Below are 16,853 nucleotides of genomic sequence, written 5' to 3'. Positions count from 1 at the left end.
TAAACATATGAAGACTGATTATAAATTTGTAAGAGTGGGGAAGCTAGACAGGCAAATCTGAAATCTGGGCAGGGTGCTTAGATTGGCAGGTTGGAACTTTTGGATGGGAACTTAAAATACAGCCCACAGATGAAATTGTTTCCTCTTCTACTCTTCATTCTCTTCATCTTCCTCTTCATTTTTGTTCTTGAGAAAGTCCTTTCATTTGTTCTTCAGGGCTGTTAGCTGATTGAATCTGGACCAGCCAGATAATCTGTGATAATCTCCTTCAAGTAATATCTATTTATTATAGACTTTAAATCAAATCTTCACAATCAGCTAAACCAGTGTTTTAATAGGAAAACCGGGGCTCTATCCTAGTTAAATTGGCACATAAAACTGCCCATCACATCAACTAAATGATAACAGAGATGAGCCCTGTTAAATGGTGCAGAGAGCCCGAGTGTACTGGCTATTGGATTTAGCTACCAAGAAGTCATTGGTGAATTTGACTAGAGCAGATTTTTTGGCTGCTGTAGTAGATGACCTCAGGCTAAATGACTTAACATAACGGAAATATATTCTTTCATAGTTCTGGAGGCTAGAAGTTCAATGCTGGTTTCACTTGGCTGAAATAAAACTGCTTGGCAACTCACTTTCCCTGGAGAGCCAACCTCCCAGTGGCAGCCAGCGTTCATCATCAGTGGACATACAGCACCCAGTCCATGCCTCTGTTATCATATTACTTCTCTTTCTTTATCTGCATGTATCGAATCTCCTGCCTCTCTAGTCTAAGGAAATATGGCTGGATTCAGGCTCCACAGATAACCCAGAGTTACTCTCCCCATGAGAGAACGATTGATTGAATCATGTCTGCGAAGAACCCTTTTCCTTATAAGGTAACATTTACAGATTCTGAGCAGTTTTTCTGCGTGGCTACTTTTCAGCCTTCTTTAGAAGCAAAGCCTGATGAGAGAGGTCATTTTCCTGGGTCCAATCTCAGAATGTTTCTGTAAAAGGGAACAGAGAAATGGGGGGCAATGACTAAGGGAAGGGTGGGAATTTTATCCCCCAGTCATAGTCCCAGAACTTCCATCTTTTATACATAAGCATCTTCCCAACAAATGATTTCAACTTCATATATTTCACTCTTGAGCCCCACATATCCATTCATCTCACATATTTAGTCAAAACGTTTTTGGTGGATTAATAACATTATTTATTGTGCATGTAGAAATATGAATGTACCTACAGCACAAAGATACTTTATGATTTTAAATATTACTTGGCAGTCATTTTTTGCCTGTAGGTAGATCTTTGTTCTCAAAAGTGACAATGAATATTTTTTGAAAGCATTGCATAATTTATCCCAGACCTTTTATAATATTTGAATGGGTGTGATCACCCTGTGTTATAGCCCAAAACTTTGAATTTTTACTATTACATTCTTAGAATAGGTATACTGGAGTTTCCAATTAAAAACTAAATTCCCCAAGTGCCTATCTTTCTTTGCCTTCCAAACCATTTAAACCCCAGTCATATGGCATATAATTTAAAAGAGATCTGGGAGAAAAGAGAGGTGAGATAAAAAGGGTTCTTATATTTTTATTTTGGAATTCATGACAAGGACTAGGAAGCTTTGATTTATTCTAAATGCCTCTTTCTATTGTGCATGGTCAGTAAGGAGCCAGGAGTAGTATTTCGTACATGTATAGGTACTCAGTAAATAGGGTGAATAAAGAGGTCAATGAACAGTAAAATTGTTAATAAGGTCTTTTCAATTGTGTTTATTCAAGGAATGTATGAGCATAATTTTAACTCACGTATTTAGGTGAGAAAACTAAGAATAATTACTTGTCAAGATTATGGCTTACCTAGTTTAAAAGAGTATCTTACTTTGTTGAGAAAAGCATAAAAAGATCTTATCTGAGACCATTTGACTGCCCAATGTTCTACTCAAAAGTAGTGAAATATAGTGGTGAAAAAGAATTTAGGCTATAAAATGAGACAGACTTGGGCTGGCGCCACGGCTCACTAGGCTAATCCTCTACCTGAGGCACTGGCACCCCGGGTTCTAGTCCCAGTTGCTTCTCTTCCAGTTCAGCTCTCTGCTGTGGCCCGGGAAGGCAGTGGAGGATGGCCCAAGTGCTTGGGCCCTGCACCCAGAAGGAAGACCAGGAGGAAGCACCTGGCTCCTGGCTTCGGATTGGCGCAGCACGCTGGCCGTAGTGCCCATCTGGGGGGTGAACCAACGGAAGGAAGACCTTTCTCTCTCTCTCTCTCTCACTGTTTAACTCTGCCTGTAAAAAAAAAAAAAAAAAAAAAAAACAACTTAAATATCATTGATGTTTTAGATTTGTGACCTTGAACTGAGTGTTTTATATGTCTATTCCTTATTTCCTTATTTCCTATCCCTGTTTCCTCGTTTTCCTCTACCTGATATGAATATTTCTAAATGAATGAGGATAATGCATAAAAAGGGCTTCATAATGTGTTCGACACATAGCATTGGCTACTATATTTTATATAATCATCAATATCACTTATCCCAATCATAAGCAACTATCATTTATTCAGGTTGGATAGAACAATTGGTCTTCCTAACTTTTTTTTTTTTTTTTTTTTTTTTGACAGGCAGAGTTAGACAGTAAGAGACAGACAGAAAGGTCTTCCTTTTTCCATTGGCTTACCCCTCAAATGCCCGCTACAGCTGGTGCACTGCGCCAATCTGAAGCCAGGAGCCAGGTGCTTATCCTGGTCTCCCATGGGGTGCATGGCCCAAATACTTGGGCCATCCTCCACTGCCTTTCCGGGCCACAGCAGAGAGCTGGACTGGAAGAAGAGCAGCCGAGATTAAAACCTGGGGTGCCGGTGCCGCACGTGGAGGTTTAGCCTAGTGAGCCGCATTGCCGGCTCCTAACTTTCTATAACATGAATATTCTCCTTCCCTTGAACAATTTTCTGCACATAACTTATTTGAAGCCTCATAAATGTAACTTATGAATCAGAGTGAAAATAACAAAATAAATATGGTATTATCAGAATCCATGAAATATTTTTTCTCTAAACTGTCCCATACCTAGATGAATCCGTTAACTATGACTTAAATCCTAGGTTCTGAAATCCAGATCCCCATATTTAATTGGTTTCTTGGCTTTACCATATGAATTCTTTAAAGGCAGCATATTTAATCACCAATTAGTGATATCCTTACCACTTATGGCCCAAGTCTTCTCCTCTTGTCTCTCTCTGAAGCAAATACTGCCACTGTCCATCCTGCTGGACAAACCATGAATCTAGCAGTTGTTCTTCATGTCTGCCCCTACCTCATCCACTGTCTGAGTTTGATCTGCCACAACAAAGTGCCACAGATTGGGCACCTTAAGAATGTAGAAATGTATCTTTCACTGTTCTGGAGGTTGGAGATGCAAGGTCAGAATACCCAAGGTCAGGAAGTCCAAGGTGGGATTCTACTGAGGGTTCATTTCCCAGTTGCAGACCACTGCCTTTGCAGTGTCTTCTCACCTGGACAAAGAGCGCTGGAGAGCACTCTGGGTTCTCTCTTGCAAGGGCACTAAGCCCTTTTGTGAGAGCTTTGCCCTCACTGTCTAACCACCTATGGAAGGCATGACCTCCTCCGAATGCCTTCATATCAAGTGTTAGGACACCAACATGCAAATGTGGGAAGCAGCTGGCCTTGTGGTGCAGTGGGTTAAGCTGCTGCTTGTGATGCTGGTATCTTACACTGGAGTGCCAATTCAAGTCCTGGCTGCTCACCGTCTAAGCTACCCCCATGCATCTGTGCCTGAGAAAGCAGCATCAGATAATGGCCAAAGTGTATGGGCCCCTGCCCCCTATGTAGGGTACCCATGTAGGCCATGTAGGGATCAAACCAGTAGATAGATGAAAGATTTCTTTGTCTGTCATTCTGCCTTTCAAATAAATAAATCTTAAAAAAAAAAAAGTCAGTACTTAATGTTCTCCATACCTAAATTCTCACAAAGAAATTGTCTAATAAGTCATTTTCAAGATTTACCGCACCATTTCTTCCCCCCCCCCCCCATACACACCAGTAGAGGTCTTCTCTGGCACAGAACCTTCTGTACCTTTGCTTTGCCGCAATTACAGCTGGGGCATTTTTACATGGATTTTCAAAATGATTTAATTTAGATTTATCTTACAACCTTTGAAGAAACGTGATGTCTGTTTTAGTTTATCACTTTATCTTCCAAACCTAGTGGTTTTCAAAATGTTAGTTGGGACTCATTAGTGAAATCAGATTAAAGGATGTTGTAAAATGTATTTTGTGAATGAAATAGTGTAGGATAAAATGGAGTCAAGAAAATATTCAAAACATGTATATTATATCCTAAAGCCTTTTTTTAGGATTAAGTATTTCTGTGTATTCAGACATTATACATGTGTATATAGGTCTTCATTATGTCGAATATATTTCCTGCTTCAGGTCTCAGCCAAAACTTAGTACACATATAGGGACATGACTGACCCTTAGTTAGCATTCAATAAGAGTGTCTAACACATCAATCAATACCTTTGTTACCCTCTTTATATTATTCACTTTATTTTTAGGCTGCACACTTAGTAGGGTTTGAAAATGAAGTGACATATTTCTGTATACATTACAAAATATGTATTGGTTAATTCACAAGGTTTGGTGGAAAACATTTCTACCTTAATTTAATGCTGGTCCAGGCAATGAATATAAATATGGTTGCTAAGAAGCCAAATAGTTTACCTTTGTTATTAATGACTTTTATAATGATGTATCAGATTTAAGTTTTATTCAATTTCTACCATTGTCTTAATTGGTATTCATATATTCCTTATTAGTAGTTAGAGTGGTTTTTTAAGAATACTGGCAACTTTATGCACTTATTTATTCCACAAACATTAATTGGGTACCTACATTATGCTAGGCATGCTGCCAGGACCAGTATACAGTAAAATGAATTTGATAACTTTAAGGAGCACTTATTTCTGAAAACTAATGAATTAATTCCAGAATTATCCATTGAGTACTTATTATGTCCCAGCAACTATATCTAGGTATGAATAATACAATAGTAATGAAAAATATAGATAGTCTCTGTCCCCGAGACAAGATTCAAGTGCCATGAATTTGAGAAGTGATCCCAGGAAGCATTGTAGAAAGTAGGGAGTAAGAAGAAGCAAGGCAGCCGATACAGTGTGTGCCTTCAGCCAGTTACCACTATAAGTAGCTGGAGCTTAATCCTGCTGGCCTTCTTAAGTGATATCCAGCTTTTTGTCTTTTCCATTGTAACTAGAAGAGCTTGGTCATAAAGAATGTGATGTCCACTAGCAGAGTTGGTACCCAGATTGGCTCAGTGCTCAGGGCTGCCTTGTTACCACCACTGTTTTGGTGCATCAGTACCAAACAACACAGAACCCCCAAACTGGGTCCACTCACTCGACCTGCAGAAAGCCAGTCCCTGGCACTGGGGTGGCAGAAGAAAGTATGTATTTATTGCCAAGGGCAGAGCATGAGCCAGACAGCTATTGCTTAATTCCCAGGCTCTTGAGGAGTTTGGGGTGAAGGTTCTTATAGGTTGAAATTGGGGCTGAGAGGTGCAAGATCAGCTCATGTCGAAGTTCCAGATTGGTCAGCAGTACTCATGACCTTCCTTTGGTCAGTAATGTCATGCTCTTTAGAGAATTTATGATGGCCAGATGGGCTCCAGTTGGTCTGGGGTTTATGTGAAGGTGGCAGCTACATTCTGCTGGACCTGGAATTCTCCTACATAAACCCCTTCAGACAATACTGGCCATTAAGGTTCTTATCTATTGGAGAAACAAATGACTCTGAGTCTGATTAGACCCTGTAATGCCAAGGACTTGGGCCATCTTCCACTGTTTTCCCAGGCCATAGCAGAGAGCTGGATTGGAAGTGGAGCAACTGGGACTTGAACCAGTGCCCATATGGGATGCTGGCACTGCAGACCTGGGCTTTAACCCACTGTGCCACAAAGCCAGCCCCTCCCCTAAATCTTTTTTAGTCCCCAATCCTGAGGGAATGGGGCGATGACCACTCTGCTTCAGGCTGTTTATGGGATGAAGTGGGAGTGTTTTCAGGATCAGAGAGAAGTTGTAAAGAAGCTCCCTTGCCCCAGATTTAGCTGTGGAGATCCCCTGCATCACCATAGTTTGTCTCAGCCAGGCCCTGCATTGCTTCATCTTGCTGATACCATTCCACGGCGGCAGCAATAAAGGCAAAAAGAGACTAGCATCTCTATACCTACAGTGAAAGCCAGAGAGATTAGTAATTTCTCCCTCCAGAAAACTTCTGATCCTGAACCAGGGTAGAGACATTGATTAAGAGTGTGTAGGACTGTCGTCTTTTAAGACGGGTTGAATATCATTTGTCACTTTCTTACTGAGCAAAACCATGCTGCCCATCTTTAGAACCAAGACAGCAAGTCATTGCACCAGTGGAAGGCAGACCTGTTCTATCTGTAAAGCATGTTTGGGAAATTGACAGACTTTTGTATGTTTTTTTTTTTTTTTTTTTTTTTTTTTTTATGTCCTTTGAACCCAAGGAAGGCCCAAAGTACATCTTTTCTCCTATGCTGGGGGAAGCCAGGGCCACGAACATTTCTCCCTTACTTAGTCAGTGTGGGTGTTTACCATCTTATCACTTTTAAGGCATAAGGCACAGGTGAGGACTTTGAGTTCAGTCTGCTCGGCTAAGATACCTGGTGGCAATGTTCTTATTTCTAAAGTTTACTAAGGAATAACCACTGCATTCCCAGCCCTTGACTTTTCTGGTCCATGAAGCTGTTTCCGTTCATGAATGTTTCAGATCTATAATTTCAACATCATTCAGATCCAACCTGCTGGGACACACCTGTTCAATAATCTATCATCAGCCATGTATAGGTTCCCAGGAGGCTCTGGGGGCAAGGTGGCTAGATAAAAAGGTAATACAGTCTTAGTGTAACTATTTAGTTATTAAATGATATGTCTTGGTATCTCTCAAATAGCCAGAAGTGAGCCAGTCATCTCCCTTTTGTTCCAGAAGTAGCAGAACATAGCCAGATATATGCACTGTGGTTGGCTGTCTAAAAATGAACTCATCCATCTCCTGTAGGACACCACAAGTGACTGTTATTTTCAGACACATCAGGCAGCTTTGGGTAGCAATGATCAGATCCTATACTATGATTTTATTTTTGCCAAACTTTGGATCATTAATCATAGTCCTATTTCTTCTCAAGTAAAAAGAGATCAAAAAGCATCCTCAGCAACTCACTGTGGGTGCTGTATATAGATTCTGGTGTCAGGTGTGAGAATACCAAGTATCCTGTCTGGTTATCAGCTCTCTTTTGAAATGAGAGCCTTCTCCAAAGGGTATAGTTCTAGCACAGTCTCCTGTGACAGTTACTATCAACCAGTCACACATAAGAACCCTTCCTTCATTACCTCTCAGCTTTAAATCATTTGGTTTAGGGCTGACACCAGTGACTGCATCCTGATTTTTATCTACTCCTTGGAATCATGATCCATTTCCAAAATGACAGCTGATCAATCATGTTCCATTTGTAAATCATTGCCAGGTTGAATTTGACTTGACTGTTGATCAAGTTCCACATTGAGAGGATCAAGTCCCATGTTGATCTGATGACAGTGTCAAAAGGCATATTTTAGCATCAAAGAGGTTTTGGAAAGAAAGGTCCTTATACCTACTTCACCTAAACAGGCTTACAGTCTAATAGCAGACTTATTATAATTGAATATTCATGTAAATGCAGCATGGAAGATTGATAACCATGGAGTAATAAGATCCAGAAAACTCTGAAAGTTAAATCTAAAAACAATGAGCAGTTATAATCTAAAAACAGGTATACTACAATTCATTGACTATTTGTATTAAGTGCACATAATAATCTCAGATTTACAAACTCTCAAAAGGTCAATCCAAGGCAGACTTAGAGTTTTTGAAATCTATCCTTTGACATTTGCAGGGGCACAAAGAGAAATCTCAAAGTCTGAAGAATTCAGAATCTTGATTCTCAAAACCTATCAAAGATGCCAAGAGGCTTTAACATATCTAGTTAAAATAAAATTCCTCAATATCATAAAATAATATCCATCCATTTAGCCATGGTTATTCAACCAGTTTTAGATGAGATCTAAAGAGTGTAAGAAGAGAACTCTTATCATCCATTGCTCTTGTGGCAAGATCTGTTAAACCAAGTTATAAATCAAGTTTGGCAAGTTACAATGCAATTTCTCAAGGTAGTGTCCTCTCTAGCTCTAAAGTGGAGAAATCCCTTTAACCTAATGTTCAGGCACATCTAAACCAAATTAGCATGAGAGATATTACCTTGCACAAGAGATATTATCTTGGCATCATCATGCACAAGATTTCTACTCACCAAAGACATCTCTGTAGATCTTAAACTGAATTTAAGCCCAGTATCTTCCACCCAACAGGCACCTTAGGCCAATGATGCCTGGTCAACAGTCAGCCACTTGAAGCTGTCTCTGAAACAAACCCATGTTCAGACATCTACAAGTCAGATCCAAAGTGTGACTATGGGCCAAGGGCCAGCACACCACAAGCGAGAAGTCCCCTGGGGATCTCAATTCCTTTGTGGTAGCCAACTGTTGCCAAAAAAGCACCCCAAGCTAATTGGAGGTTTTGCTGTGGAACCCCCAAATTGGGTCTACTTGCCTGAGGCACAGAAAGCCAATCACTGACAGTGGAGTGGTAGAAGTAAGTAGGTGTTTATTGCAAAGTGCAGAGCAAGGAGCCAGGCAGCCATTTTTTAATTCCCAGGCTCCCCAAGGAATTAGAACTGAAAGCTCCTATAGATTGAAATTGGGGCTGAGAGGTGTGTTATCAGCTCATGTTCAAGTTCCTGCTTGGCCCATGGTGCTTGTGTGCATCCTTTGATTAGTCAGTTATGCCATGCTGTTTAGGGAGTTAATGTTGACCAAGTTGGCTCCAGATGGGGGTTACGTGAAGGTGGCAATTGGACCTGAAATTCCCTGAACAATTCTGGACTATACTGGCTGTCAAGGTTCTTATCTGTTGGAGAAGCTAGTGGCTCTTTGAGTATGGTGATTAGAACCATATAAAGCCAGGTGGATCATCCCCTCAAGTCAGTGAATTCCTTTTGGTAAAGGACAGGCAAGGACACCTTGGGCTATGGAAGACAGACAAGATACTGGGTTCTGTTTTTACATTGTAGGTGTTCGATTTTAAGTGCTCAGGGTAGTCTTGTTGACACCATTGTTTTGTGCATCAGTACTGAAAGTCTGTGTACTGAAAAAGCAATATGCACCCTACTGTTATCATACAAATATATTTGGATTTGAACTCTTGAAAAGTTCCAGTCACATTTTGATAATGCCAGTCCATAATAAAAAACAATCCCTAAACATAAAAATGAAGTATTTCATCATAAAAAGCAAATATTTTTTCTTATTAAGGAAGATATTAAGTGCTTAATCCTAAACTGCCCTTACTTCCTAAATAACCTCTTCTTGGTTTACTATTAATTAATTCATCTCAATTTTTTAAAAATATTTGAATGTATTTAACCTGTATTTAACAGGGGAGTAACAAGCCCATACACTATAAGACTTTATAAATTAAAGAATTTAGATACTATCTCCTTTTTTCCACTTTCATATTTAAACAGATTTGTTCCATGTTAATTTAGGGGACTTCAGCATATTTGTGGAAAAGCAGATTTAATCATGAGTTTCTTTTGGTGCTATTTTTTCATAATATGTGGAAAATGTATACCTTGAAAAAGCTATATGTGGCTTTCAAAAAAACTTTTAAAGATTTTATTATTTATTTGAAAGGAGAGTTACAGAGACAGAAGAAGAGAGGAAGAAAGAGATCTTCCATCCACTGGTTCACTCCCCAAAAGGCTGCGATGGCCAGGGCTGGGCAAGGCTAAAGACAGGGGCCAGAAGCTTCATCTGGGTCTTCAACTTGGGTGCCAGGGGCCCAGGCACTTGTTCTATCATCTGCTTTCCCAGGCCAATAGCATGGAGCTGGACTAGAAGTGGAGCAGCTGGGGTTCCCATGTGGGATGCCAGCATCCCAGGCGGTGTTTAAGCTACTCTGCCACAACACGAGCCCCTCAAAAAACCTTTACACAAATTAAACCCATACCTTGAATCCAATTTATCCACAAAGTGTTTTTGAAATATCTTTCTTCAAAGAATGCTGTATTACAAATCATTTAAGAGGCTAAAAGTGTTTATAATGTTCTATACATCTTGAATACTTATTGAGATAATTGCTATGTTTAAGAAAATAAGATGTTAGTGATAACAGAAAACAAAATAGAAGTGTTGGTCATCATCTGCTTAAATTTACTTTAAAACAGCAACCATTTAAATGGAGAATTCTGTTTTATATTTTATCAAAGTATTACCCAAAATGTTTTGATTCTAAGTTACAAAATCCAATGTGGTTTTAGGTCAATGCTTATAATATCATGCAATTATTTACTTTGGCTCATATTATCCATATATTATTGGATTAAGAGTGATTACAGCTACTCTGTTTCTTTTAAAGGCATGTTCATTTAGATAGCCAATTGTCAGAAAAGTTATGGTGAAAACAAAAATAAGACTCGTTACTTCAAAAAATATTTATTGGAAGCCACCTACATAAGGCTCTTTGTAAGAAGCTATCGTGTTTCTAATTTTGTTGCTAAGTAACCTGTACCCTACTAAAGATAATTACAGTGTAATGTAATGAGAGGGGCCTTGAAACTCACTAAGAAAACATTCTGTGATCAAAAGAAGGAAAAATTACTTGCGAATAAGAAAAAGTAGGTATTTCCCAGAAATAACAAATTTGTTTTTACACTTTTAGTTTCCAGCCATGATTAAACTGTCACATTTCCTCAGTTCTCACAACTGGCATTGTTAAACCACTTTTACATGGGGTTCAAAGTATTACAGACTTGTCAAGTACAGCATAGAATTCCACATACATCCTAGAGCAGGTTTAAGTAATTGGAACAGTTGAAATGCTGTCTTCTCAGTAGGAGATAAAGGTAAGCACTCAATTGGGTAAAGCCCGACTTTTACAGTGTTAACCTGGAGTAAATTGTGGCTGCAAGCCCCATTGCCCTCATGGATACAGCACCAGGGGTCTCAGCAAGGCTTAACGTTTCAGTTTTGTTCCATCATCACTAATGGCAAAGTAACTCGAAATGAGCAACACAACGTCCTTATTTTCCTTTTGCAATGTTTATGATAGATGTGACTTCAGCATTTTTTTGCATCAAAATAAACTTGTCTTTTTATATTTTTTCACAAACTTTCTCTTGAACCCATAAATATATTCACACACATACATACACACATGTACACACATTCAAACATTCGACATTAAAGGCAAACTTTATGTATACATAGTCCTCTTCTGTATGTTTATGAATACAAGTATTGTCAGGATCTCCCACTTCGGGAACTGGCCGGGTTACCGTGAAGGAAGAGTCGAGGAGACTGAGGAAGATCAAGCTAAACACACTTTATCGATACTCTAGGCGACTAGGAGGAGAGATCGCTCAAGCCTACTCCTGAAGGCACTAGGCACTATGGACCAGGAGCTTCTCCCTGCGGGCACCAGGCATTACGGACTGGGGAGAGAGGCTGAGCAACCTCTGGTTTACAGCGGCTGAGGGTCCCCTTATATAGTTTCTAGAGGCTAGCCCCGCCCACATTCCAACCCACCCCGGGGTCTCGTTGTCATGGCAACGACAGTTTGTGGCTAGGCCTTCTAGTTAGGCCTTCTGTTTTCAAATCTTACCAGCTAGGGTGGTTACTACTACTCTACTTTTCTTTCAAGCTCTGCTCTACTGCGCAGTTACTTTCTTTCAAAGGGCGCTACAGTTACTTTGTTTCAAACGGCGCTACAATTACTTGCTCCATGAATGGTTCCCTAACAAGTATAAAAACTGAAATTTCAGTGGCAGTTTAATAAACTATTTTACTAGATTTATTCCCATTTCCTAATAAAATGAGCAATATATTCAGCTGCAAATTATTTTAAAGAAACTTTAAACTGTTAGTAGATAATTTGAGTATTTTCACATTTCTGGATAGCCTGGGCTTTCTGAACCACAAGCTCGCAAAACTTGGTTAAAGGATACTTGAATAGCAAACATGTCCTAGAAGCTGGCAAATTAAACTTCCCCAGCACCAATCATCTACATTCCAAGGACAAATGGAGAGAACATGCCCTCTGCTGCACAGGGATTTTTTTCTATTCTAGAACAAGGGTCCCTCTCTGTCTAGGGCTAGGATGCACCAGTGTGCCAGCTGCCCTTTGTAGGCCCCTGCGGTTCAACAGCACACAGGATGATTTCAGGCTCCCATCGTACATCCTGTGGTCCTCAGGGCACAGGCGCCAATGCTGCTATGCAATGTGAATGATAAACGGTCTGTTTTCTGATCCATAGACCTGTGCTTCTGGTCAGGGTATCTGACTTTCCATCTGTGTAATCCACCCATCCATTCATCTATGCATCTAAACTTATCACCATGACTTAGGGTACCAGTTTACATTATTCATAAATCTTACGACTATTTTCTCTTTTTTCTTAGCTTTAACAAACAAGAATTCCCTGACGAATGACATAATATTATGGTTTTATAAAGAAAATATTGCTTTATAAGTTTCACTAATCCTATTTAAAGGTTTTAAAAATAATGCTTCTCTAAATTAAGTACATTAAATAATTTCTATTCTTTCCTCAGTGTTTATATTGAAGTCACATTAAGCAACCTCAAAATGTTTATTATAAAGCATTTAAAAATGTGATAAAGAAAGTTATATATATATATATATACATATTAGTAGTAGTTATACTGATCTACTTAAAACCTACATACTTAATTTCATTTTCATGAAGTCTAAAATTTTAGAAATATTTTCTGAATTAAGTACTATGAAAATTATATTTTCAATGTGCCTATAAGAATTTTGTTATCTGGTGTATATCAACTGGGAATTGAAAACTATACAAAGAAGATGGAGGTAAAGAGAGTTAAATACTTGTCAAACAGCAAGACAGCATGACATGTGTATGATTCTTACCAGAGATACTGACTTTTTTTTTTTTTTTAGGAAAAATGTAACTTCTCCTTTGGAAAATTGAGAGTGGTCACATTTCACAGCCTTTGATACATACTTTGATGCTCAATAAGAAAGAAAAAAAATGTTACTTTTGCAAAGAGCATCAAGAAAATAATACCAGCTCCAGCAGAAGGTCATTCTTTTGTATATTTTACCCCACACTACCAGGAATGTAAAGAGATCCTTTTTCTTAAACTAGCATACACATTTGTTGTTTGCAAACAAGAAGAACATGAGAAGAAGCTGACTAAACTGAAACAAAACAATATAATAATTTCCTTGTGTATGGTAGGCGACCAATCCTTTTTAAGCTGAATAGATTAAGGAAATCTTTTTCCTTATAGGAGAAAAATATCAACGTAGAGAACAAAGAGTAGAATTTAGTGTGTACATTAAAAATAAAAGATTTTATGAAAGCAGAAATGTTTTTGCTACATTTAGGCACTCTAGAAATTTCGCTGTTCTGGGCTTTTCTATGGATGTAATATTTGACAGCTTTGATGAAATGTCTGTGTTTGTAATGAAGTAGATAGTCATGGATATAAAAATATGGAACTACTTATTAGCAAACCTCTTTAATGGCTTCAGTGAAACTGGCAGCTTTGGATAGTAATCAGAGTTTTAATTTTCTCCCCAGTAGGGCACCTGCCTCTTGTTATAAGGCAGGAAGTCTTAGCCTAGAGCCTACAGAAATGACAGCTATAGCAGAGGCACCTTTGTCTCTTAAAGCTGACTGCTGACCAAGGGGTGAGTATGGCTATGGAATTGAAACATGGGAAATAATTGCAGTACCAAATGAAAGTAAACACAAATACATAAAAAACTTCAAAGGAAGTCAATCTCCACAATCTCTGGGTAAATTTATTTAATATGCTAATATGTATGGTGGGCCAAGTTCATGGCCTAGAGAGATAAGCTGAATTTAGAATGGAGGACATAGGAACCTCTGTGTGGCTACCACTTGGGCTGAGGATTCTGGGAGTAGAAAGCAGAACTGTTTAGGGCTTCCTGCAGTGTTCAGAGAGGTTTCAGTGAAGAACATGCATAAACTACCTTGTGAGAAAAACAAATTTCCTAGGAATAACAGGTTTTTTGTATAAAAAAATCAAGTAGAAAAAATGTAAGGAGAAAAATATTAGAATTGTTGGAATTTTAGGTGTAAATAAAAAAGGAAACCTTCATCTGAGGACCAAGTAAAGACTACGCAAACCAGGCTGACGAAGAGGAAATTTGAGCATAATTCTTCTTCGCTATGGTGATAATAAAACAGCCCTTCACTTACTCTGCCTGGATCATGCTAATTTTCAACAGAGTTCTCTTAGATACAATATGGGGGTACTTCAAAAGTCTTGGGAAAAAATGGAAATAAAATAAAAGTTTTTCTTGTAAAAAAATTTGAAATCCACAGTTTTATCATAATAGGCATTTTCCATGAATGTTTGGAATACGTCCTCATCCTCTTTTAAGCCATCCGTAATATTTAATTTGGTAAGCTGTTAACTTGTGAGTTGAACTTTTTCCAGAGTCAAAGTCTAAATCAGAAGCTAATGAATCTACTTATAATTCAAAGCTCAGAGGACCAAAAACCACATCCTCAAGCTTCCTCATCTGGAATTAATCCTGCTTTTGCATTCCCACAAATTCTGCTTGGATTTCTATTTCCAGAGTTAATTTAAGGCAGCATACACTTGGTGTCTGCTAATGTTTCTTGCATAAAGTTAGAAACTTCCTTACATTAAGATTTTTCTTAATTTTCTTGCCTTAAGCACAATAGGACAATAAAAAGTTCAATTTCTGAAAAAGAGCTTGGATCAAACCAGAGACAGGCCACTGTTTTGGTACTCAAGGTCAAGGCCAGCATCCTGTATCAGTGTGCTTGTTCAACACCCAGCTGCTCTGCTTCCTTTCCAGGTCCCTGCTAATGCACCTGGGAGAGCAGCAGATGGCCCAAGTGTTTGGGACCCTGCCACTCATGAGGGAGATCCAAATGGAGTTCTGGGTTCTGGCCTCAGCATGGTCCAGTCTCAGTCCTTGCAGCTATTCAACCAGTGGATGGAAGACCTTTTCCTCTCTCCCTCCTGCTCTCTCTATAACACTGTCTTTCTTAAAGTCTCTATCCTCTTTAAGATTTGAAACAGATTGGGGCTACAGGAAGAATAGTAACAGTTCTGTGGATTGGACCTTCAAGTGCCTTTCTGAGTAGACAGAGTCATAATTTGATGGTGATCTTAGAAACTATTCATTATCAAACCTTTTCCACATTAAAGACAGCTTGTTTCATTCAGTTCAGTAGTTTAGGTTATAAATTCGCCCACATTGCACTGAAGACCAACTTTCAGTTCTGGAATACTGTGACCTGGAGTGTGGGGGATGTGTCAGCAGAGTAAGAAGAATTAGGGAGAGTTGGATATTCACCTAAATTGTGGTTAGCAAGGAAAAGGAATCGAGGAATGGAGTGAGCAACCTTTCTAGAGAAGTTGCCCTGTCTCGGGGTGGTGATGTGAGGTGACAGAAGAAAGGATTACCTTCGGCAGACAAAGACTTTCATCTCCTTTCAAGTTAACAACTTTAAGCTGGCTCTTCAACATCTACTACTTTTTTTGTAAGATTTTATTTACTTGAGAGGTAGAGTTACAGAGAGAGGGAGAGAAAGAAAGTTCTTCAGTCTGCTGGTTCACTCCCCAAATGGCTGCAATAGCCAGAGCTGGGCTGATCCAAAGCCAGGAGCCAGGAGCTTCTTCCGGGTCTCCCACACAGGTGCAGGGGTCAAAGTGCGTGGGCCATCTTCTGCTTTCCCAGGCCATAGCAGAGAGCTGGATCAGAAATGGAGCAGCCAGGACTTGAGACAGTGCTCATATGGGATGTGGGTACCGCAGGCCAGGGCTTTACCCACTATACCACAGTGTCAGCCCCAAAGATATTCTCTTGGATATCCAGTCCAAAGAATCAGTGAAACTTTTGATCATGTTTGTTTAGATTCTGTATAGTGCCTTTAAGAATGTAAAAATAATGCAGCAGGTAGTGGAGACACAAAGGAATGTTTATGTTTTTAAGAAGACAGGAGTAATTTTTTTTCCTTTTAGGAAATGGGATAATAATAGATGATATTAAATATCCCCTTTTTGTCTGGCAAATCATTAGCTTCTTAATTTTCTGATTTTCCTCCCTTTGTCACCAGTTTAGACTAAATCACCTTAGAATTTACATTAGTTTATAGCACTTCACAACTTATTTAAGTAATCCCTGTTTGAGCTGAGTCTTACTCTACATTATTCTCCCTAACCCCTCCTATTGGAGTTGTAGTGCTAAAAATCTTGATGCAGATTCCTCAGTTAATAACTCCAGATTTTTTTTAATGTTCATTTATTGTCTAGTTTTGTCTACTTGAAAGGCAAAGAGAAAAAGAAAACCCATTTGTCGGTTCACTCCCCTAAATACCTGCAACAGCCAGAGCTGGGCCAGACCAAAGCCAGGAGCCTTGATCTCCCACTAGGTATCCCAAATGTACAGCAGTGACACATTCACTTGGGCATCATGCACTGCCTCCCGGGACACGTTCACAGGAAGCTGAATCAGAAGTGCACCAGCTGCATGCAACTTGAACTGTCACTCTGATATGGGACGTAGCCATGACTCACCCTGCTATGCCACAACCCTCATCTCAGTAACCAGATTTTAGTCTGAAAATGAGATCTATTTTGCCACCAAGAGTTTTAATTGT

The 16,853-nt window shown here is 39.2% G+C and overlaps 1 protein-coding gene and 1 pseudogene across 4 annotated transcripts in view; one reads left to right on the top strand and one right to left on the bottom strand.

Annotated features, from left to right (window-relative positions):
* Positions 1-16,853, top strand: part of GRID2 (glutamate ionotropic receptor delta type subunit 2) — a 1,616,513-nt gene that overhangs the window by 1,065,427 nt on the left and 534,233 nt on the right. The gene's annotated exons all lie outside the window — the stretch shown is intronic.
* LOC108178032 (large ribosomal subunit protein uL24-like) overlaps positions 1-16,853 on the bottom strand; it is a 122,398-nt pseudogene that overhangs the window by 36,450 nt on the left and 69,095 nt on the right.

The sequence above is a fragment of the Oryctolagus cuniculus genome, chromosome 8 (genome assembly GCF_964237555.1).
Source record: "Oryctolagus cuniculus chromosome 8, mOryCun1.1, whole genome shotgun sequence".
Lineage (NCBI taxonomy): Eukaryota > Metazoa > Chordata > Mammalia > Lagomorpha > Leporidae > Oryctolagus > Oryctolagus cuniculus.
Note: the sequence above shows the minus strand (reverse complement) of the source record. Positions and strands in the feature narration are given on the sequence as shown.